Source organism: Dendropsophus ebraccatus, chromosome 2 (genome assembly GCF_027789765.1).
Source record: "Dendropsophus ebraccatus isolate aDenEbr1 chromosome 2, aDenEbr1.pat, whole genome shotgun sequence".
NCBI classification, from domain to species: domain Eukaryota; kingdom Metazoa; phylum Chordata; class Amphibia; order Anura; family Hylidae; genus Dendropsophus; species Dendropsophus ebraccatus.
In genome coordinates this window covers 1691024-1714626 of record NC_091455.1, presented here as the reverse complement: position 1 = coordinate 1714626, position 23603 = coordinate 1691024, and the positions used below count along the sequence as shown (strand labels likewise).

The window sequence follows — 23603 nt, the reverse complement described above, 5'->3', positions numbered from 1 at the left end:
GCGGGGTCACTCTCACCTCTAGAGGGGCGGCTCCTCCCCCTGCGGGGTAACACTCACCTCTATAGGGGCAGCTGCGGTGTGGGGTGTACAGGGGCGGCTCCTCCCCCTGCGGGGTCACTCTCACCTCTATAGGGGCGGCTGCGGTGTGGGGTGTACAGGGGCGGCTCCTCCCCCTGCGGGGTCACTCTCACCTCTATAGGGGCGGCTGCGGTGTGGGGTGTACAGGGGCGGCTCCTCCCCCTGCGGGGTCACTCTCACCTCTACAGGGGCGGCTGCGGTGTGGGGTGTACAGGGGCGTCTCCTCCCTCTGCGGGGTCACTCTCACCTCTATAGGGGCGGCTGCGGTGTGGGGTGTACAGGGGCGGCTCCTCCCCCTGCAGGGTCACTCTCACCTCTATAGGGGCGGCTGCGGTGTGGGGTGTACAGGGGAGGCTCCTCCCTCTGCGGGGTCACACTCACCTCTATAGGGGCGGCTGCGGGGTGTGGATGCTGCTGCGGCTGTTGCTGCCGTTCGCTCCTCTCATCTCTCAGGATGTAACACAAAGTTCACACCTAAGGAGATAAGAGAGTCATTATGTAAATGAGCCGCATTAACCCCGCGCATCCTGGATAACTGAAGAGTCAGGATGGGAAGGAGCAGAGACCTACGGGACCGACCAACCGCACCAACACACAGACAGACAGAGACCTACGGGACCGACCATCCGCACCAACACACAGACAGACAGAGACCTCCGGGACCGACCAACCGCACCAACACACAGACAGACAGAGACCTCCGGGACCAACCAACCGCACCAACACACAGACAGACAGAGACCTCTGGGACCGACCAACCGCACCAACACACAGACAGACAGAGACCTCCGGGACCGACCAACCACACCAACACACAGACAGAGACCTCCGGGACCGACCAACCGCACCAACACACAGACAGAGACCTCCGGGACCGACCAAGCGCACCAACACACAGACAGACAGAGACCTCCGGGACCAGACAGAGACCTCCGGGACCGACCAACCGCACCAACACACAGACAGAGACCTCCGGGACCGACCAACCGCACCAACACACAGACAGAGACCTCCGGGACCGACCAACCGCACCAACACACAGACAGAGACCTCCGGGACCGACCAACCGCACCAACACACAGACAGACAGAGACCTCTGGGACCGACCAACCGCACCAACACACAGACAGACAGAGACCTCTGGGACCGACCAACCGCATCAACACACAGACAGACAGAGACCTCTGGGACCGAGCAACCGCACCAACACACAGACAGACAGAGACCTCCGGGACCGACCAACCGCACCAACACACAGACAGACAGAGACCTCTGGGACCGACCAACCGCACCAACACACAGACAGACAGAGACCTCCGGGACCGACCAACCGCATCAACACACAGACAGACAGAGACCTCCGGGACCGACCAACCGCACCAACACACAGACAGACAGAGACCTCTGGGACCGACCAACCGCACCAACACACAGACAGACAGAGACCTCCGGGACCGACCAACCGCACCAACACACAGACAGACAGAGACCTCCGGGACCGACCAACCGCACCAACACACAGACAGACAGAGACCTCTGGGACCGACCAACCGCATCAACACACAGACAGAGACCTCCGGGACCGACCAACCGCACCAACACACAGACAGACAGAGACCTCCGGGACCTACCAACCGCACCAACACACAGACAGAGACCTCTGGGACCAGACAGAGACCCCCGGGACCGACCAACCGCACCAACACACAGACAGAGACCTCCAGAACCGACCAACCGCACTAACACTCAGACAGAGACCTCTGGGACCGACCAACCGCACCAACACACAGACAGAGACCTCCGGGACCGACCAACCGCACCAACACACAGACAGACAGAGACCTCCGGGACCGACCAACCACACCAACACACAGACAGACAGAGACCTCCGGGACCGACCAACCGCACCAACACACAGACAGAGACCTCTGGGACCAGACAGAGACCTCCGGGACCGACCAACCGCACCAACACACAGACAGAGACCTCTGGGACCAGACAGAGACCTCCGGGACCGACCAACCACACTAACACAGAGACAGAGACCTCCAGGACCAGACAGACCTACGGGACCGACCAACCACACCAACACACAGACAGAGACCTCCGGGACCAGACAGAGACCTACGAGACCGACCAACCGCACCAACACACAGACAGAGACCTCCGGGACCAGACAAAGACCTCCGGGACTGACCAACTGCCCCAACACACAGACAGAGACCTCCGGGACCGACCAACCGCACCAATACACAGACAGAGACCTCCGGGACCTACAAACCGCACCAACACACAGACAGAGACCTCCGGGACCGACCAACCGCATCAACACACAGACAGAGACCTCCGGGACCGACCAACCGCACCAACACACAGACAGAGACCTCTGGGACGAGACACAGACCTCCAGGACCGACCATCCGCACCAACACACAGACAGACAGAGACCTCCGGGACCGACCAACCGCACCAACACACAGACAGACAGAGACCTCGGGGACCGACCAACCACACCAACACACAGACAGAGACCTCCGGGACCGACCAACCGCACCAACACACAGAAAAAGACCTCCGGGACCGACCAACCGCACCAACACACAGACAGAGACCTCCGGGACCAGACAGAGACATCCGGGACCGACCAACCGCACCAACACACAGACAGAGACCTCCGGGACCAGTCAGAGACATCCGGGACCGACCAACCGCACCAACACACAGACAGAGACATCCGGAGCCAACCAACCGCACCAACACACAGACAGAGACCTCCGGGACCAGACAGAGACCTCCAGGACCGACCAACCGCACCAACACACAGACAGACAGAGACCTCCGGGACCGACCAACCGCACCAACACAGACAGACAGAGACCTCCGGGACCGACCAACCGCACCAACACACAGACAGACAGAGACCTCCGGGACCGACCAACCGCACCAACACACAGACAGACAGAGACCTCCGGGACCGACCAACCGCACCAACACACAGACAGACAGAGACCTCCGGGACCGACCAACCGCACCAACACACAGACAGACAGAGACCTCGGGGACCGACCAACCGCACCAACACACAGACAGACAGAGACCTCTGGGACCGACCAACCGCACCAACACACAGACAGAGACCTCCGGGACCGACCAACCGCACCAACACACAGAAAAAGACCTCCGGGACCGACCAACCGCACCAACACACAGACAGAGACCTCCAGGACCGACCAACCGCACCAACACACAGACAGAGACCTCCGGGACCGACCAACCGCACCAACACACAGAAAAAGACCTCCGGGACCGACCAACCGCACCAACACACAGACAGAGACCTCCGGGACCAGACAGAGACATCCGGGACCGACCAACCGCACCAACACACAGACAGAGACCTCCAGGACCGACCAACCGCACCAACACACAGAAAGAAACCTCCGGGATCGACCAAAAGCACCAACACACAGAGACCTCCGGGACCGACCAACCGCACCAACACACAGAAAGAGACCTCCGGGACCGACCAACCGCACCAACACACAGACAGAGACATCCGGGACCAACCAACCGCACCAACACACAAACAGAGACCTCCGGGACCAGACAGAGACCTCCAGGACCGACCAACCGCACCAACACACAGACAGACAGAGACCTCCGGGACCGACCAACCGCACCAACACAGACAGACAGAGACCTCCGGGACCGACCAACCGCACCAACACAGACAGACAGAGACCTCCGGGACCGACCAACCGCACCAACACACAGACAGAGACCTCCGGGACCGACCAACCGCACCAACACACAGACAGACAGAGACCTCCGGGACCGACCAACCGCACCAACACACAGACAGAGACCTCCGGGACCGACCAACCGCACCAACACACTGACAGAGACCTCCGGGACCAGACAGAGACCTCCGGGACCAACCAACCGCACCAACACACAGACAGAGACCTCAGGAACCAGACAGAGACCTCCGGGACCGACCAACCGCACCAACACACAGACAGAGACCTCCGGGACCGACCAACCGCACCAACACACAGACAGACAGAGACCTCCGGGACCGACCAACCGCACCAACACACAGACAGACAGAGACATCCGGGACCGACCAACTGACCAACACACAGACAGACAGAGACCTCCGGGACCGACCAACCGCACCAACACACAGACAGACAGAGACCTCCGGGACCGACCAAGCGCACCAACACACAGACAGACAGAGACCTCCGGGACCGACCAACCACACTAACACAGAGACAGAGACCTCCAGGACCAGACAGACCTACGGGACCGACCAACCACACCAACACACAGACAGAGACCTCCGGGACCAGACAGAGACCTACGAGACCGACCAACCGCACCAACACACAGACAGAGACCTCCGGGACCAGACAAAGACCTCCGGGACTGACCAACTGCCCCAACACACAGACAGAGACCTCCGGGACCGACCAACCGCACCAATACACAGACAGAGACCTCCGGGACCTACAAACCGCACCAACACACAGACAGAGACCTCCGGGACCGACCAACCGCATCAACACACAGACAGAGACCTCCGGGACCGACCAACCGCACCAACACACAGACAGAGACCTCTGGGACGAGACACAGACCTCCAGGACCGACCAACCGCACCAACACACAGACAGAGACCTCTGGGACCAGACAGAGACCTCCGGGACCGACCAACCGCACCAACACACAGACAGAGACCTCCAGAACCGAACAACCGCACCAACACTCAGACAGAGACTCTGGGACCGACCAACCGCACCAACACACAGACAGAGACCTCCGGGACCGACCAACCGCACCAACACACAGACAGACAGAGACCTCCGGGACCGACCAACCGCACCAACACACAGACAGACAGAGACCTCCGGGACCGACCAACCGCACCAACACACAGACAGAGACCTCTGGGACCAGACACAGACCTCAGGGACCGACCAACCGCACCAACACACAGACAGAGACCTCTGGGACCAGACAGAGACCTCCGGGACCGACCAACGGCACCATAACACAGACAGAGACTTCCAGAACCGACCAACCGCACCAACACTCAGACAGAGACCTCTGGGACCGACCAACCGCACCAACACACAGACAGAGCCCTCCGGAACCGACCAACCGCACCAACACACAGACAGACAGAGACCTCCGGGACCGACCAACCGCACCAACACACAGACAGAGACCTCCGGGACCAACCAACCGCACCAACAAACAGACAGAGACCTCCGGGACCAGACAGAGACCTCCGGAACCGACCAACCGCACAAACACACAGACAGAGACCTCCGGGACCAGACAGAGACCTCCGGAACCGACCAACCGCACCAACACACAGACAGAGACCTCCGGGACCAGACAGAGACCTCCGGGACCAACCAATCGCACCAACAAACAGATAGAGACCTCCGGGACCAACCAACAGCACCAACACACAGACAGAGACCTCCGGAACCGACCAAGCGCACCAACACACAGACAGAGACCTCCGGGACCGACCATCCGCACCAACACACAGACAGACAGAGACCTCCGGGACTGACCAACCGCACCAACACACAGACAGAGACCTCCGGGACCGACCATCCGCACCAACACACAGACAGACAGAGACCTCCGGGACCGACCATCCGCACCAACAAACAGACAGAAAGAGACCTCCGGGACCACACAGAGACCTCCGGGACCAACCAACCGCACCAACACACAGACAGACAGAGACCTCCGGGACCGACCAACCACACTAACACAGTGACAGAGACCTCCAGGACCAGACAGAGACCTCCGGGACCGACCAACCGCACCAACACACAGACAGAGACCTCCGGGACCAGACAGAGACCTACGAGACCGACCAACCGCACCAACAGACAGACAGAGACCTCCGGGACCAGACAGAGACCTCCGGGACTGACCAACTGCACCAACACACAAACAGAGACCTCCGGGACTGACCAACCGCACAAACACACAGACAGACAGAGACCTCCAGGACCAGACAGAGACCTCCGGGACTGACCAACCGCACCAACACACAGACAGAGACCTCCGGGACCGACCAACCGCACCAACACACAGACAGAGACATCCGGGACCAGACAGAGACCTCCGGGACTGACCAACTGCACCAACACACAGACAGAGACCTTTGGGACCAACCAACCGCACCAACACACAGACAGAGACCTCCGGGACCGACCAATCGCACCAACACACAGACAGACAGAGACCTCCGGGACCGACCAACCGCACCAACACACAGACAGACAGAGACCTCCGGGACCGACCAACCGCACCAACACACAGACAGAGACCTCTGGGACCAGACACAGACCTCAGGGACCGACCAAACGCACCAACACACAGACAGAGACCTCTGGGACCAGACAGAGACCTCCGGGACCGACCAACAGCACCAAAACACAGACAGAGACTTCCAGAACCGACCAACCGCACCAACACTCAGACAGAGACCTCTGGGACCGACCAACCGCACCAACACACAGACAGATCCCTCCGGAACTGACCAACCGCACCAACACACAGACAGACAGAGACCTCCGGGACCGACCAACCGCACCAACAAACAGACAGAGACCTCCGGGACCAACCAACCGCACCAAAAAACAGACAGAGACCTCCGGGACCAGACAGAGACCTCCGGAACCGACCAACCGCACAAACACACAGACAGAGACCTCCGGGACCAGACAGAGACCTCCGGGACCAACTAACCGCACCAACAAACAGATAGAGACCTCCGGGACCAACCAACCGCACCAACACACAGACAGAGACCTCCGGAACCGACCAAGCGCACCAACACACAGACAGAGACCTCCGGGACTGACCAACCGCACCAACACACAGACAGAGACCTCCGGGACCGACCATCCGCACCAACACACAGACAGACAGAGACCTCCGGGACCGACCAACCGCACCAACAAACAGACAGAGACCTCCGGGACCAACCAACCGCACCAAAAAACAGACAGAGACCTCCGGGACCAGACAGAGACCTCCGGAACCGACCAACCGCACCAACACACAGACAGAGACCTCCGGGACCAGACAGAGACCTCCGGGACCAACTAACCGCACCAACAAACAGATAGAGACCTCCGGGACCAACCAACCGCACCAACACACAGACAGAGACCTCCGGAACCGACCAAGCGCACCAACACACAGACAGAGACCTCCGGGACTGACCAACCGCACCAACACACAGACAGAGACCTCCGGGACCGACCATCCGCACCAACACACAGACAGACAGAGACCTCCGGGACCGACCATCCGCACCAACAAACAGACAGACAGAGACCTCCGGGACCACACAGAGACCTCCGGGACCAACCAACCGCACCAACACACAGACAGACAGAGACCTCCGGGACCGACCAACCACACTAACACAGAGACAGAGACCTCCAGGACCAGACAGAGACCTCCGGGACCGACCAACCGCACCAACACACAGACAGAGACCTCCGGGACCAGACAGAGACCTACGAGACCGACCAACCGCACCAACACACAGACAGAGACCTCCGGGACCAGACAGAGACCTCCGGGACTGACCAACTGCACCAACACACAAACAGAGACCTCCGGGACTGACCAACCGCACAAACACACAGACAGACAGAGACCTCCAGGACCGACCAACCGCACCAACACACAGACAGACAGAGACCTCCGGGACTGACCAACCGCACCAACACACAGACAGAGACCTCCAGAACCGACCAACCGCACCAACACACAGACAGAGACATCCGGGACCAGACAGAGACCTCCGGGACTGACCAACTGCACCAACACACAGACAGAGACCTTCGGGACCAACCAACCGCACCAACACACAGACAGAGACCTCTGGAACCAGACAGAGACCTCCGGGACCGACCAACCGCACCAACACGCAGACAGAGACCTCCAGAGCCAACCAACTGCACCAACACTCAGACAGAGACCTCTGGGACCGACTAACCGCACCAACACACAGACAGAGACCTCTGGGACCGACCAACCACACCAACACACAGACAAACAGAGACCTCCGGGACCGACCAACCGCACCAACACACAGACAGAGACCTCCGGGACCAGACAGAGACCTCCGGGACCAACCAACCGCACCAACAAACAGACAGAGACCTCCGGGACCAGACAGAGACCTCCGGGACTGACCAACCGCACAAACACACAGACAGACAGAGACCTCCGGGACCAGACAGAGACCTCCGGGACTGACCAACCGCACCAACACACAGACAGAGACCTCCGGGACCGACCAACCGCACCAACACACAGACAGAGACCTCCGGGACCGACCAACCACACCAACACACAGACAGAGACCTCCGGGACCAGACAGAGACCTCCGGGACTGACCAACTGCACCAACACACAGACAGAGACCTTCGGGACCAACCGCACCAACACACAGACCACCGGGACCGACCAACCATACCAACACACAGACTGAGACCTCCGGGACCAGACAGAGACCTCCGGGACCAACCAACCGCACCAACACACAGACAGAGACCTCTGGAACCAGACAGAGACCTCCGGGACCGACCAACCGCACCAACACACAGACAGAGACCTCCGGGACCGACCAACCGCACCAATACACAGACAGAGACCTCCGGGACCTACAAACCGCACCAACACACAGACAGAGACCTCCGGGACCGACCAATCGCACCAACACACAGACAGAGACCTCTGGGACCAGACACAGACCTCCAGGACCGACCAACTGCACCAACACACAGACAGAGACGTCTGGGACCAGACAGAGACCTCCGGGACCGACCAACCGCACCAACACACAGACAGAGACCTCCAGAACCGACCAACCGCACCAACACTCAGACAGAGACCTCTGGGACCGACCAACCGCACCAACACACAGACAGACAGAGACCTCCGGGACCGACCAACCGCACCAACACACAGACAGACAGAGACCTCCGGGACCGACTAACCGCACCAACACACAGACAGAGACCTCCGGGACCAGACAGAGACCTCCGGGAAAAACCAACCGCACCAACAAACAGACAGAGACCTTCGGAACCGACCAACCGCACCAACACACAGACGGAGACCTCCGGAACCAGACAGAGACCTCCGGAACCGACCAACCGCACCAACACACAAACAGAGACCTCGGGGACCGACCAACAGCACCAACACATAGACAGAGACCTCCGGGACCGACCAACCGCACCAACACACAGAAAGAGACCTCCGGGACCGACCAACCGCACCAACACACAGACAGAGACCTCCGGGACCAGACAGAGACATCCGGGACCAACCAACCGCACCAACACACAGACAGAGACCTCCGGGACCAGACAGAGACCTCCGGGACCGACCAACCGCACCAACACACAGACAGACAGAGACCTCCGGGACCGACCAACCGCACCAACACAGACAGACAGAGACCTCCGGGACCAACCAACCGCACCAACACACAGACAGAGACCTCCGGGACCGACCAACCGCACCAACACACAGACAGACAGAGACCTCCGGGACCGACCAACCGCACCAACACACAGACAGAGACCTCCGGGACCAGACAGAGACCTCCGGGACCAACCAACCGCACCAACACACAGACAGAGACCTCAGGAACCAGACAGAGACCTCCGGGACCGACCAACTGCACCAACACACAGACAGACAGAGACCTTCGGGACCGACCAACCGCACCAACACACAGACAGACAGAGACCTCCGGGACAGACCAACCGCACCAACACACAGACAGACAGAGACCTCCGGGACCGACCAACCGCACCAACACACAGACAGACAGAGACCTCCGGGTCCGACCAACCGCACCAACACACAGACAGAGACCTCCGGGACCAGACAGAGACCTCCGGGACCGACCAACCGCACCAACACACAGACAGAGACCTCCGGGACCGACCATCCGCACCAACACACAGACAGAGACCTCCGGGACCGACCAACCACACTAACACAGAGACAGAGACCTCCAGGACCAGACAGACCTCCGGGATCGACCAACCGCACCAACACACAGACAGAGACCTCCGGGACCAGACAAAGACCTCCGGGACTGACCAACTGCACCAACACACAGACAGAGACCTCCGGGACCTACAAACCGCACCAACACACAGACAGAGACCTCCGGGACCGACCAACCGCATCAACACACAGACAGAGACCTCCGGGACCGACCAACCGCACCAACACACAGACAGAGACCTCCGGGACCGACCATCCGCACCAACACACAGACAGAGACCTCCAGGACCGACCAACCACACCAACACACAGACAGACAGAGACCTCCGGGACCAGACAGAGATCTCCGGGACCGACCAACCGCACCAACACACAGACAGACAGAGACCTCCGGGACCGACCAACCACACTAACACAGAGACAGAGACCTCCAGGACCAGACAGACCTCCGGGATCGACCAACCGCACCAACACACAGACAGAGACCTCCGGGACTGACCAACTGCACCAACACACAGACAGAGACCTCCTGGACAAGACAGAGACCTCCGGGACCGACCAACCGAACCAATACACAGACAGAGACCTCCGGGACCTACAAACCGCACCAACACTCAGACAGAGACCTCCGGGACCGACCAACCGCATCAACACACAGACAGAGACCTCCGGGACCGACCAACCGCACCAACACACAGACAGAGACCTCTGGGACCAGACACAGACCTCCAGGACCGACCAACCGCACCAACACACAGACAGAGACCGCTGGGACCAGACACAGACCTCCAGGACCGACCAACCGCACCAACACACAGACAGAGACCTCTGGGACAAGACAGAGACCTCCGGGACCGACCAACCGCACCAACACACAGACAGAGACCACCAGAACCGACCAACCGCGCCAACACTCAGACAGAGACTCTGGGACCGACCAACCGCACCAACACACAAACAGAGATCTCCGGGACCGACCAACCGCACCAACACACAGACAGACAGAGACCTCCGGGACCGACCAACCGCACCAACACACAGACAGACAGAGACCTCCGGGATCGACCAACCGCACCAACACACAGACAGAGACCTCTGGGATCAGACACAGACCTCCGGGACCGACCAACCGCACCAACACACAGACAGAGACCTCTGGGACCAGACAGAGACCTCCGGGACCGACCAACCGCACCAACACACAGACAGAGACCTCCAGAACCGACATACCGCACCAACACTCAGACAGAGACCTCTGGGACCGACCAACCGCACCAACACACAGACAGAGACCTCCGGGACCGACCAACCGCACCAACACAAAGACAGACAGAGACCTCCGGGACCGAGCAACGGCACCAACACACAGACAGAGACCTCCGGGACCAGACAGAGACCTCCGGGACCAACCAACCGCAGCAACAAACAGACAGAGACCTCCGGGACCAGACAGAGACCTCCGGAACCGACCAACCGCACCAACACACAGACAGAGACCTCCGGGACCAGACAGAGACCTCCGGGACCAACCAACCGCACCAACAAACAGATAGAGACCTCCAGGACCAACCAACCGCACCAACACACAGACAGAGACCTCCGTGACCGACCATCCGCACCAACACACAGACAGACAGAGACCTCCCTGACCGACCATCCGCACCAACACACAGACAGACAGAGACCTCCTGGACCGACCAACCACACTAACACAGAGACAGAGACCTCCAGGACCAGACAGAGACCTCCGGGACCGACCAACCGCACCAACACAGACAGACAGAGACCTCCGGGACCAGACAGAGACCTCCGGGACCAACCAACCGCACCAACACACAGACAGAGACCTCCGGGACTGACCAACCGCACCAACACACAGACAGAGACCTCCGGGACCGACCATCCGCACCAACACACAGACAGACAGAGACCTCCGGGACCGACCATCCGCACCAACACACAGACAGACAGAGACCTCCGGGACCACACAGAGACCTCCGGGACCAACCAACCGCACCAACACACAGACAGACAGAGACCTCCTGGACCGACCAACCACACTAACACAGAGACAGAGACCTCCAGGACCAGACAGAAACCTCCGGGACCGACCAACCGCACCAACACACAGACAGAGACCTCCGGGACCAGACAGAGACCTACGAGACCGACCAACCGCACCTACACACAGACAGAGACCTCCGGGACCAGACAGAGACCTCCGGGACTGACCAACTGCACCAACACACAGACAGAGACATCCGGGACCAGACAGAGACCTCCGGGACTGACCAACCGCACAAACACACAGACAGACAGAGACCTCCGAGACCAGACAGAGACCTCCGGGACTGACCAACTGCACCAACACACAGACAGAGACCTCCGGGACCAGACAGAGACCTCCGGGACCAACCAACCGCACCAACACACAGACAGAGACCTCTGGAACCAGAAAGAGACCTCCGGGACCGACCAGCCGCACCAACACACAGACAGAGACCTCCTGGACAAGACAGAGACCTCCGGGACCGACCAACCGCACCAATACACAGACAGAGACCTCCGGGACCTACAAACCGCACCAACACACAGACAGAGACCTCCGGGACCGGCCAACCGCACCAACACACAGACAGAGACCTCCGGGACCAGACAGAGACCTCCGGGACTGACCAACTGCACCAACACACAGACAGAGACCTCCGGGACCAGACAGAGACCTCCGGGACTGACCAACCACACAAACACACAGACAGACAGAGACCTCCGGGACCAGACAGGGACCTCCGGGACTGACCAACCGCACCATCACACAGACAGAGACCTCCGGGACCGACCAACCGCACCAACACACAGACAGAGACCTCTGGGACCAGACAGAGACCTCCGGGACTGACCAACTGCACCAACACACAGACAGAGACCTTCGGGACCAACCAACCGCACCAACACACAGACACACAGACCACCGGGACCGACCAACCGCACCAACACACAGACAGAGACCTCTGGGACCAGACACAGACCTCCGGGACTGACCAACCGCACCAATACACAGACAGAGACCTCCAGAACCGACCAACAGCGCCAACACTCAGACAGAGACTTTGGGACCGACCAACCGCACCAACACACAAACAGACACCTCCGGGACCGACCAACCGCACCAACACACAGACAGACAGAGACCTCCGGGACCAACCAACCGCACCAACACACAGACAGACAGAGACCTCCGGGACCGACCAACCGCGCCAACACACAGACAAAGACCTCTGGGACCAGACACAGACCTCCGGGACCGACCAACCGCACCAACACACAGACAGAGACCTCTGGGACCAGACAGAGACCTCCGGGACCGACCAACCGCACCAACACACAGACAGAGACCTCCAGAACCGACCAACCGCACCAACACTCAGACAGAGACCTCTGGGACCGACCAACCGCACCAACACACAGACAGAGACCTCCGGGACCGACCAACCGCACCAACACACAGACAGAGACCTCCGGGACCAGACAGAGACCTCCGGAACCGACCAACCGCACCAACACACAAACAGAGACCTCCGGGACCAGACAGAGACCTCCGGGACCGACCAACCGCACCAACACACAGACAGAGACCTCCAGAACCGACCAACCGCACCAACACTCAGACAGAGACCTCCGGGACCGACCAACCGCACCAACACACAGACAGACAGAGACCTCAGGGACCGACCAACCGCACCAACACACAGACAGAGACCTCCAGGACCAGACAGAGACCTCCGGGACCAACCAACCGCACCAACAAACAGACAGAGACCTCCGGGACCAGACAGAGACCTCCGGAACCGACCAACCGCACCAACACACAGACAGAGACCTCCGGGACCAACCAACCGCACCAACAAACAGATAGAGACCTCCGGGACCAACCAACCGCACCAACACACAGACAGAGACCTCCGGGACCGACCAACCGCACCAACACTCAGACAGAGACCTCCGGGACCGACCAACCGCACCAACACACAGACAGAGACCTCCGGGACCGACCAACCGCACCAACACACAGACAGAGACCTCCGGGACCAGACAGAGACCTCCGGAACCGACCAACCGCACCAACACACAGACAGAGACCTCCGGGACCAGACAGAGACCTCCGGGATCGACCAACCGCACCAACACACAGACAGAGACCTCCAGAACCGACCAACCGCACCAACACTCAGACAGAGACCTCCGGGACCGACCAACCGCACCAACACACAGACAGACAGAGACCTCAGGGACCGACCAACCGCACCAACACACAGACAGAGACCTCCGGGACCAGACAGAGACCTCCGGGACCAACCAACCGCACCAACAAACAGACAGAGACCTCCGGGACCAGACAGAGACCTCCGGAACCGACCAACCGCACCAACACACAGACAGAGACCTCCGGGACCAACCAACCGCACCAACAAACAGATAGAGACCTCCGGGACCAACCAACCGCACCAACACACAGACAGAGACCTCCGGAACCGACCAACCGCAGCAACACACAGACAGAGACCTCCGGGACTGACCAACCGCACCAAAACACAGACAGAGACCTCCGGGACCGACCATCCGCACCAACACACAGACAGACAGAGACCTCCGGGACCGACCATCCGCACCAACACACAGACAGACAGAGACCTCCGGGACCACACAGAGACCTCCGGGACAAACCAACCGCACCAACACACAGACAGACAGAGACCTCCTGGACCGACCAACCACACTAACACAGAGACAGAGACCTCCGGGACCAGACAGAGACCTCCGGGACCGACCAACCGCACCAACACACAGACAGAGACCTCCGGGACCAGACAGAGACGTACGAGACCGACCAACCGCACCAACACACAGACAGAGACCTCCGGGACCAGACAGAGACCTCCGGGACTGACCAACTGCACCAACACACAGACAGAGACCTCCGGGACCAGACAGAGACCTCCGGGACTGACCAACCGCACAAACACACAGACAGACAGAGACCTCCGGGACCAGACAGAGACCTCCGGGACTGACCAACTGCACCAACACACAGACAGAGACCTCCGGGACCAGACAGAGACCTCCGGGACCAACCAACCGCACCAACACACAGACAGAGACCTCTGGAACCAGAAAGAGACCTCCGGGACCGACCAACCGCACCAATACACAGACAGAGACCTCCGGGACCGACAAACCGCACCAACACACAGACAGAGACCTCCGGGACCGACCAACCGCACCAACACACAGACAGAGACCTCCGGGACCAGACAGAGACCTCCGGGACTGACCAACTGCACCAACACACAGACAGAGACCTCCGGGACCAGACAGAGACCTCCGGGACTGACCAACCGCACAAACACAGACAGACAGAGACCTCCGGGACTGACCAACCGCACCATCACACAGACAGAGACCTCCGGGACCGACCAACCGCACCAACACACAGACAGAGACCTCCGGGAACAGACAGAGACCTCCGGGACTGACCAACTGCACCAACACACAGACAGAGACCTTCGGGACCAACCAACCGCACCAACACACAGACACACAGACCACCGGGACCGACCAACCGCACCAACACACAGACAGAGACCTCCGGGAACAGACAGAGACCTCCGGGACCAACCAACCGCACCAACACACAGACAAAGACCTCTGGAACCAGACAGAGACCTCCGGGACCGACCAACCGCACCAACACACAGACAGAGACCTCCTGGACAAGACAGAGACCTCCGGGACCGACCAACCGCACCAACACACAGACAGAGACCTCCGGGACTGACCAACCGCACCAAAACACAGACAGAGACCTCCGGGACCGACCATCCGCACCAACACACAGACAGACAGAGACCTCCGGGACCGACCATCCGCACCAACACACAGACAGACAGAGACCTCCGGGACCACACAGAGACCTCCGGGACAAACCAACCGCACCAACACACAGACAGACAGAGACCTCCTGGACCGACCAACCACACTAACACAGAGACAGAGACCTCCGGGACCAGACAGAGACCTCCGGGACCGACCAACCGCACCAACACACAGACAGAGACCTCCGGGACCAGACAGAGACCTACGAGACCGACCAACCGCACCAACACACAGACAGAGACCTCCGGGACCAGACAGAGACCTCCGGGACTGACCAACTGCACCAACACACAGACAGAGACCTCCGGGACCAGACAGAGACCTCCGGGACTGACCAACCGCACAAACACACAGACAGACAGAGACCTCCGGGACCAGACAGAGACCTCCGGGACTGACCAACTGCACCAACACACAGACAGAGACCTCCGGGACCAGACAGAGACCTCCGGGACCAACCAACCGCACCAACACACAGACAGAGACCTCTGGAACCAGAAAGAGACCTCCGGGACCGACCATCCGCACCAACACACAGACAGACAGAGACCTCCGGGACCGACCATCCGCACCAACACACAGACAGACAGAGACCTCCGGGACCACACAGAGACCTCCGGGACAAACCAACCGCACCAACACACAGACAGACAGAGACCTCCTGGACCGACCAACCACACTAACACAGAGACAGAGACCTCCGGGACCAGACAGAGACCTCCGGGACCGACCAACCGCACCAACACACAGACAGAGACCTCCGGGACCAGACAGAGACCTACGAGACCGACCAACCGCACCAACACACAGACAGAGACCTCCGGGACCAGACAGAGACCTCCGGGACTGACCAACTGCACCAACACACAGACAGAGACCTCCGGGACCAGACAGAGACCTCCGGGACTGACCAACCGCACAAACACACAGACAGACAGAGACCTCCGGGACCAGACAGAGACCTCCGGGACTGACCAACTGCACCAACACACAGACAGAGACCTCCGGGACCAGACAGAGACCTCCGGGACCGACCAACCGCACCAACACACAGACAGAGACCTCTGGAACCAGAAAGAGACCTCCGGGACCGACCAACCGCACCAATACACAGACAGAGACCTCCGGGACCGACAAACCGCACCAACACACAGACAGAGACCTCCGGGACCGACCAACCGCACCAACACACAGACAGAGACCTCCGGGACCAGACAGAGACCTCCGGGACTGACCAACTGCACCAACACACAGACAGAGACCTCCGGGACCAGACAGAGACCTCCGGGACTGACCAACCGCACAAACACAGACAGACAGAGACCTCCGGGACTGACCAACCGCACCATCACACAGACAGAGACCTCCGGGACCGACCAACCGCACCAACACACAGACAGAGACCTCCGGGACCAGACAGAGACCTCCGGGACTGACCAACTGCACCAACACACAGACAGAGACCTTCGGGACCAACCAACCGCACCAACACACAGACACACAGACCACCGGGACCGACCAACCGCACCAACACACAGACAGAGACCTCCGGGAACAGACAGAGACCTCCGGGACCAACCAACCGCACCAACACACAGACAAAGACCTCTGGAACCAGACAGAGACCTCCGGGACCGACCAACCGCACCAACACACAGACAGAGACCTCCTGGACAAGACAGAGACCTCCGGGACCGACCAACCGCACCAACACACAGACAGAGACCTCCGGGACCAACCAACCGCACCAACACACAGACAGAGACCTCCGGGACCAGACAGAGACCTCCGGGACCGACCAACTGCACCAACACACAAACAGAGACCTCCGGGACCAGACAGAGACCTCCGGGACTGACCAACCGCACAAACACACAGACAGACAGAGACCTCCGGGACCAGACAGAGACCTCCGGGACTGACCAACCGCACCAATACACAGACAGAGACCTCCGGGACCTGCAATTCGCACCAACACACAGACAGAGACCTCCGGGACCGACCAACCGCACCAACACACAGACAGAGACCTCCGGGACCGACATACTGCACCAACACACAGACAGAGACCTCCGGGACCAGACAGAGACCTCCGGGACTGACCAACCGCACAAACACACAGACAGACAGAGACCTCCGGGACCAGACAGAGACCTCCGGGACTGACCAACCGCACCATCACACAGACAGAGACCTCCGGGACCGACCAACCGCACCAACACACAGACAGAGACCTCCGGGACCAGACAGAGACCTCCGGGACTGACCAACTGCACCAACACACAGACAGAGACCTCCGGGACCTACAAACCGCACCAACACACAGACAGAGACCTCCGGGACTGACCAATCGCACCAACACACAGACAGAGACCTCTGGGACCAGACACAGACCTCCAGGACCGACCAACTGCACCAACACACAGACAGAGACCTCTGGGACCAGACAGAGACCTCCGGGACCGACCAACCGCACCAACACACAGACAGAGACCTCCAGAACCGACCAACCGCACCAACACTCAGACAGAGACCTCTGGGACCGACCAACCGCACCAACACACAGACAGACAGAGACCTCCGGGACCGACCAACCGCACCAACACACAGACAGACAGAGACCTCCGGGACCGACCAACCGCACCAACAAACAGACAGAGACCTCCGGGACCAGACAGAGACCTCCGGGACCAACCAACCGCACCAACAAACAGACAGAGACCTCCGGGACTAGACAGAGACCTCTGGGACCAACCAACCGCACCAACACACAGACAGAGACCTCCGGAACCGACCAACCGTACCAACACACAGACGGAGACCTCCGGAACCAGACAGAGACCTCCGGAACCGACCAACCGCACCAACACACAGACAGAGACCTCGGGGACCGACCAACCGCACCAACACACAGACAGAGACCTCCGGGACCGACCAACCGCACCAACACACAGAAAGAGACCTCCGGGACCGACCAACCGCACCAACACACAGACAGAGACCTCCGGGACCAGACAGAGACATCCGGGACCAACCAACCGCACCAACACACAGACAGAGACCTCCGGGACCAGACAGAGACCTCCGGGACCGACCAACCGCACCTACACACAGACAGACAGAGACCTCCGGGACCGACCAACCGCACCAACACACAGACAGAGACCTCCGGGACCAACCAACCGCACCAACACACAGACAGAGACCTCCGGGACCGACCAACCGCACCAACACACAGACAGACAGAGACCTCCGGGACCGACCAACCGGCACCAACACACAGACAGAGACCTCCGGGACCACACAGAGACCTCCGGGACCGACCAACCGCACCAACACACAGACAGAGACCTCCGGGACCAGACAGAGACCTCCGGGACCAACCAACCGCACCAACACACAGACAGAGACCTCAGGAACCAGACAGAGACCTCCGGGACCGACCAACTGCACCAACACACAGACAGACAGAGACCTCCGGGACCGACCAACCGCACCAACACACAGACAGACAGAGACCTCCGGGACCGACCAACCGCACCAACACACAGACAGACAGAGACCTCCGGGATCGACCAACCACACCAACACACAGACAGACAGAGACCTCCGGGACCGACCAACCGCACCAACACACAGACAGACAGAGACCTCCGGGACCGACCAACCGCACCAACACACAGACAGACAGAGACCTCCGGGACCGACCAACCGCACCAACACACAGACAGACAGAGACCTCCGGGTCCGACAAACCGCACCAACACACAGACAGAGACCTCCGGGACCAGACAGAGACCTCCGGGACCGACCAACCGCACCAACACACAGACAGAGACCTCCGGGACCGACCATCCGCACCAACACACAGACAGAGACCTCCAGGACCGACCAACCACACCAACACACAGACAGACAGAGACCTCCGGGACCAGACAGAGACCTCCGGGACCGACAAACCGCACCAACACACAGACAGACAGAGACCTCCGGGACCGACCAACCACACTAACACAGAGACAGAGACCTCCAGGACCAGACAGACCTCCGGGATCGACAAACCGCACCAACACACAGACAGAGACCTCCGGGACCAGACAAAGACCTCCGGGACTGACCAACTGCACCAACACACAGACAGAGACCTCCGGGACCGACCAACCGCATCAACACACAGACAGAGACCTCCGGGACCGACCAACCGCACCAACACACAGACAGAGACCTCCGGGACCGACCATCCGCACCAACACACAGGCAGAGACCTCCAGGACCGACCAACCACACCAACACACAGACAGACAGAGACCTCCGGGACCAGACAGAGATCTCCGGGACCGACCAACCGCACCAACACACAGACAGACAGAGACCTCCGGGACCGACCAACCACACTAACACAGAGACAGAGACCTCCAGGACCAGACAGACCTCCGGGATCGACCAACCGCACCAACACACAGACAGAGACCTCCGGGACCAGACAAAGACCTCCGGGACTGACCAACTGCACCAACACACAGACAGAGACCTCCTGGACAAGACAGAGACCTCCGGGACCGACCAACCGAACCAATACACAGACAGAGACCTCCGGGACCGACCAACCGCACCAACACACAGACAGAGACCTCCGGGACCGACCAACCGCATCAACACACAGACAGAGACCTCCGGGACCGACCAACCGCACCAACACACAGACAGAGACCTCTGGGACCAGACACAGACCTCCAGGACCGACCAACCGCACCAACACACAGACAGAGACCTCTGGGACCAGACACAGACCTCCAGGACCGCCCAACTACACCAACACACAGACAGAGACCTCTGGGACAAGACAGAGACCTCCGGGACCGACCAACCGCACCAACACACAGACAGAGACCACCAGAACCGACCAACCGCGCCAACACTCAGACAGAGACTCTGGGACCGACCAACCGCACCAACACACAAACAGAGATCTCCGGGACCGACCAACCACACTAACACAGAGACAGAGACCTCCAGGACCAGACAGACCTCCGGGATCGACCAACCGCACCAACACACAGACAGAGACCTCCGGGACCAGACAAAGACCTCCGGGACTGACCAACTGCACCAACACACAGACAGAGACCTCCTGGACAAGACAGAGACCTCCGGGACCGACCAACCGAACCAATACACAGACAGAGACCTCCGGGACCTACAAACCGCACCAACACTCAGACAGAGACCTCCGGGACCGACCAACCGCATCAACACACAGACAGAGACCTCCGGGACCGACCAACCGCACCAACACACAGACAGAGACCTCTGGGACCAGACACAGACCTCCAGGACCGACCAACCGCACCAACACACAGACAGAGACCTCTGGGACCAGACACAGACCTCCAGGACCGCCCAACTACACCAACACACAGACAGAGACCTCTGGGACAAGACAGAGACCTCCGGGACCGACCAACCGCACCAACACACAGACAGAGACCACCAGAACCGACCAACCGCGCCAACACTCAGACAGAGACTCTGGGACCGACCAACCGCACCAACACACAAACAGAGATCTCCGGGACCGACCAACCGCACCAACACACAGACAGACAGAGACCTCCGGGACCGACCAACCGCACCAACACACAGACAGACAGAGACCTCCGGGACCGACCAACAGCACCAACACACAGACAGACAGAGACCTCCGGGACCGACCAACCGCACCAACACACAGACAGAGACCTCTGGGATCAGACACAGACCTCCGGGACCGACCAACCGCACCAACACACAGACAGAGACCTCTGGGACCAGACAGAGACCTCCGGGACCGACCAAACGCACCAACACACAGACAGAGACCTCCAGAACCGACCAACCGCACCAACACTCAGACAGAGACCTCTGGGACCGACCAACCGCACCAACACACAGACAGAGACCTCCGGGACCGACCAACCGCACCAACACACAGACAGACAGAGACCTCCGGGACCGAGCAACCGCACCAACACACAGACAGAGACCTCCGGGACTGACCAACCGCACCAACACACAGACAGAGACCTCCGGGACTGACCAACCGCACCAACAAACAGACAGAGACCTCCGGGACCGACCATCCGCACCAACACACAGACAGACAGAGACCTCCGGGACCGACCATCCGCACCAACACACAGACAGACAGAGACCTCCGGGACCACACAGAGACCTCCGGGACCAACCAACCGCACCAACACACAGACAGACAGAGACCTCCTGGACCGACCAACCACACTAACACAGAGACAGAGACCTCCAGGACCAGACAGAAACCTCCGGGACCGACCAACCGCACCAACACACAGACAGAGACCTCCGGGACCAGACAGAGACCTACGAGACCGACCAACCGCACCAACACACAGACAGAGACCTCCGGGACCAGACAGAGACCTCCGGGACTGACCAACTGCACCAACACACAGACAGAGACCTCCGGGACCAGACAGAGACCTCCGGGACTGACCAACCGCACAAACACACAGACAGACAGAGACCTCCGAGACCAGACAGAGACCTCCGGGACTGACCAACTGCACCAACACACAGACAGAGACCTCCGGGACCAGACAGAGACCTCCGGGACCAACCAACCGCACCAACACACAGACAGAGACCTCTGGAACCAGAAAGAGACCTCCGGGACCGACCAACCGTACCAACACACAGACAGAGACCTCCTGGACAAGACAGAGACCTCCGGGACCGACCAACCGCACCAATACACAGACAGAGACCTCCGGGACCTACAAACCGCACCAACACACAGACAGAGACCTCCGGGACCGGCCAACCGCACCAACACACAGACAGAGACCTCCGGGACCAGACAGAGACCTCCGGGACTGACCAACTGCACCAACACACAGACAGAGACCTCCGGGACCAGACAGAGACCTCCGGGACTGACCAACCACACAAACACACAGACAGACAGAGACCTCCGGGACCAGACAGGGACCTCCGGGACTGACCAACCGCACCATCACACAGACAGAGACCTCCGGGACCGACCAACCGCACCAACACACAGACAGAGACCTCTGGGACCAGACAGAGACCTCCGGGACTGACCAACCGCACCAACACACAGACAGAGACCTTCGGGACCAACCAACCGCACCAACACACAGACACACAGACCACCGGGACCGACCAACCGCACCAACACACAGACAGAGACCTCTGGGACCAGACACAGACCTCCGGGACTGACCAACCGCACCAATACACAGACAGAGACCTCCAGAACCGACCAACAGCGCCAACACTCAGACAGAGACCTCCGGGACCGACCAACCGCACCAACACACAGACAGACAGAGACCTCCGGGACCAACCAACCGCACCAACACACAGACAGACAGAGACCTCCGGGACCGACCAACCGCGCCAACACACAGACAAAGACCTCTGGGACCAGACACAGACCTCCGGGACCGACCAACCGCACCAACACACAGACAGAG

At 60.0% G+C, this 23603-nt stretch overlaps 1 protein-coding gene across 1 annotated transcript in view; it reads right to left on the bottom strand.

The window, feature by feature from the left end:
* The window catches only part of SLC52A2 (solute carrier family 52 member 2), a 92190-nt gene that overhangs the window by 41526 nt on the left and 27061 nt on the right, over window positions 1-23603 (bottom strand). The window contains 1 exon segment of the mRNA XM_069956860.1: window positions 460-552. The gene's annotated coding sequence lies outside the window, so the exon portion shown is untranslated.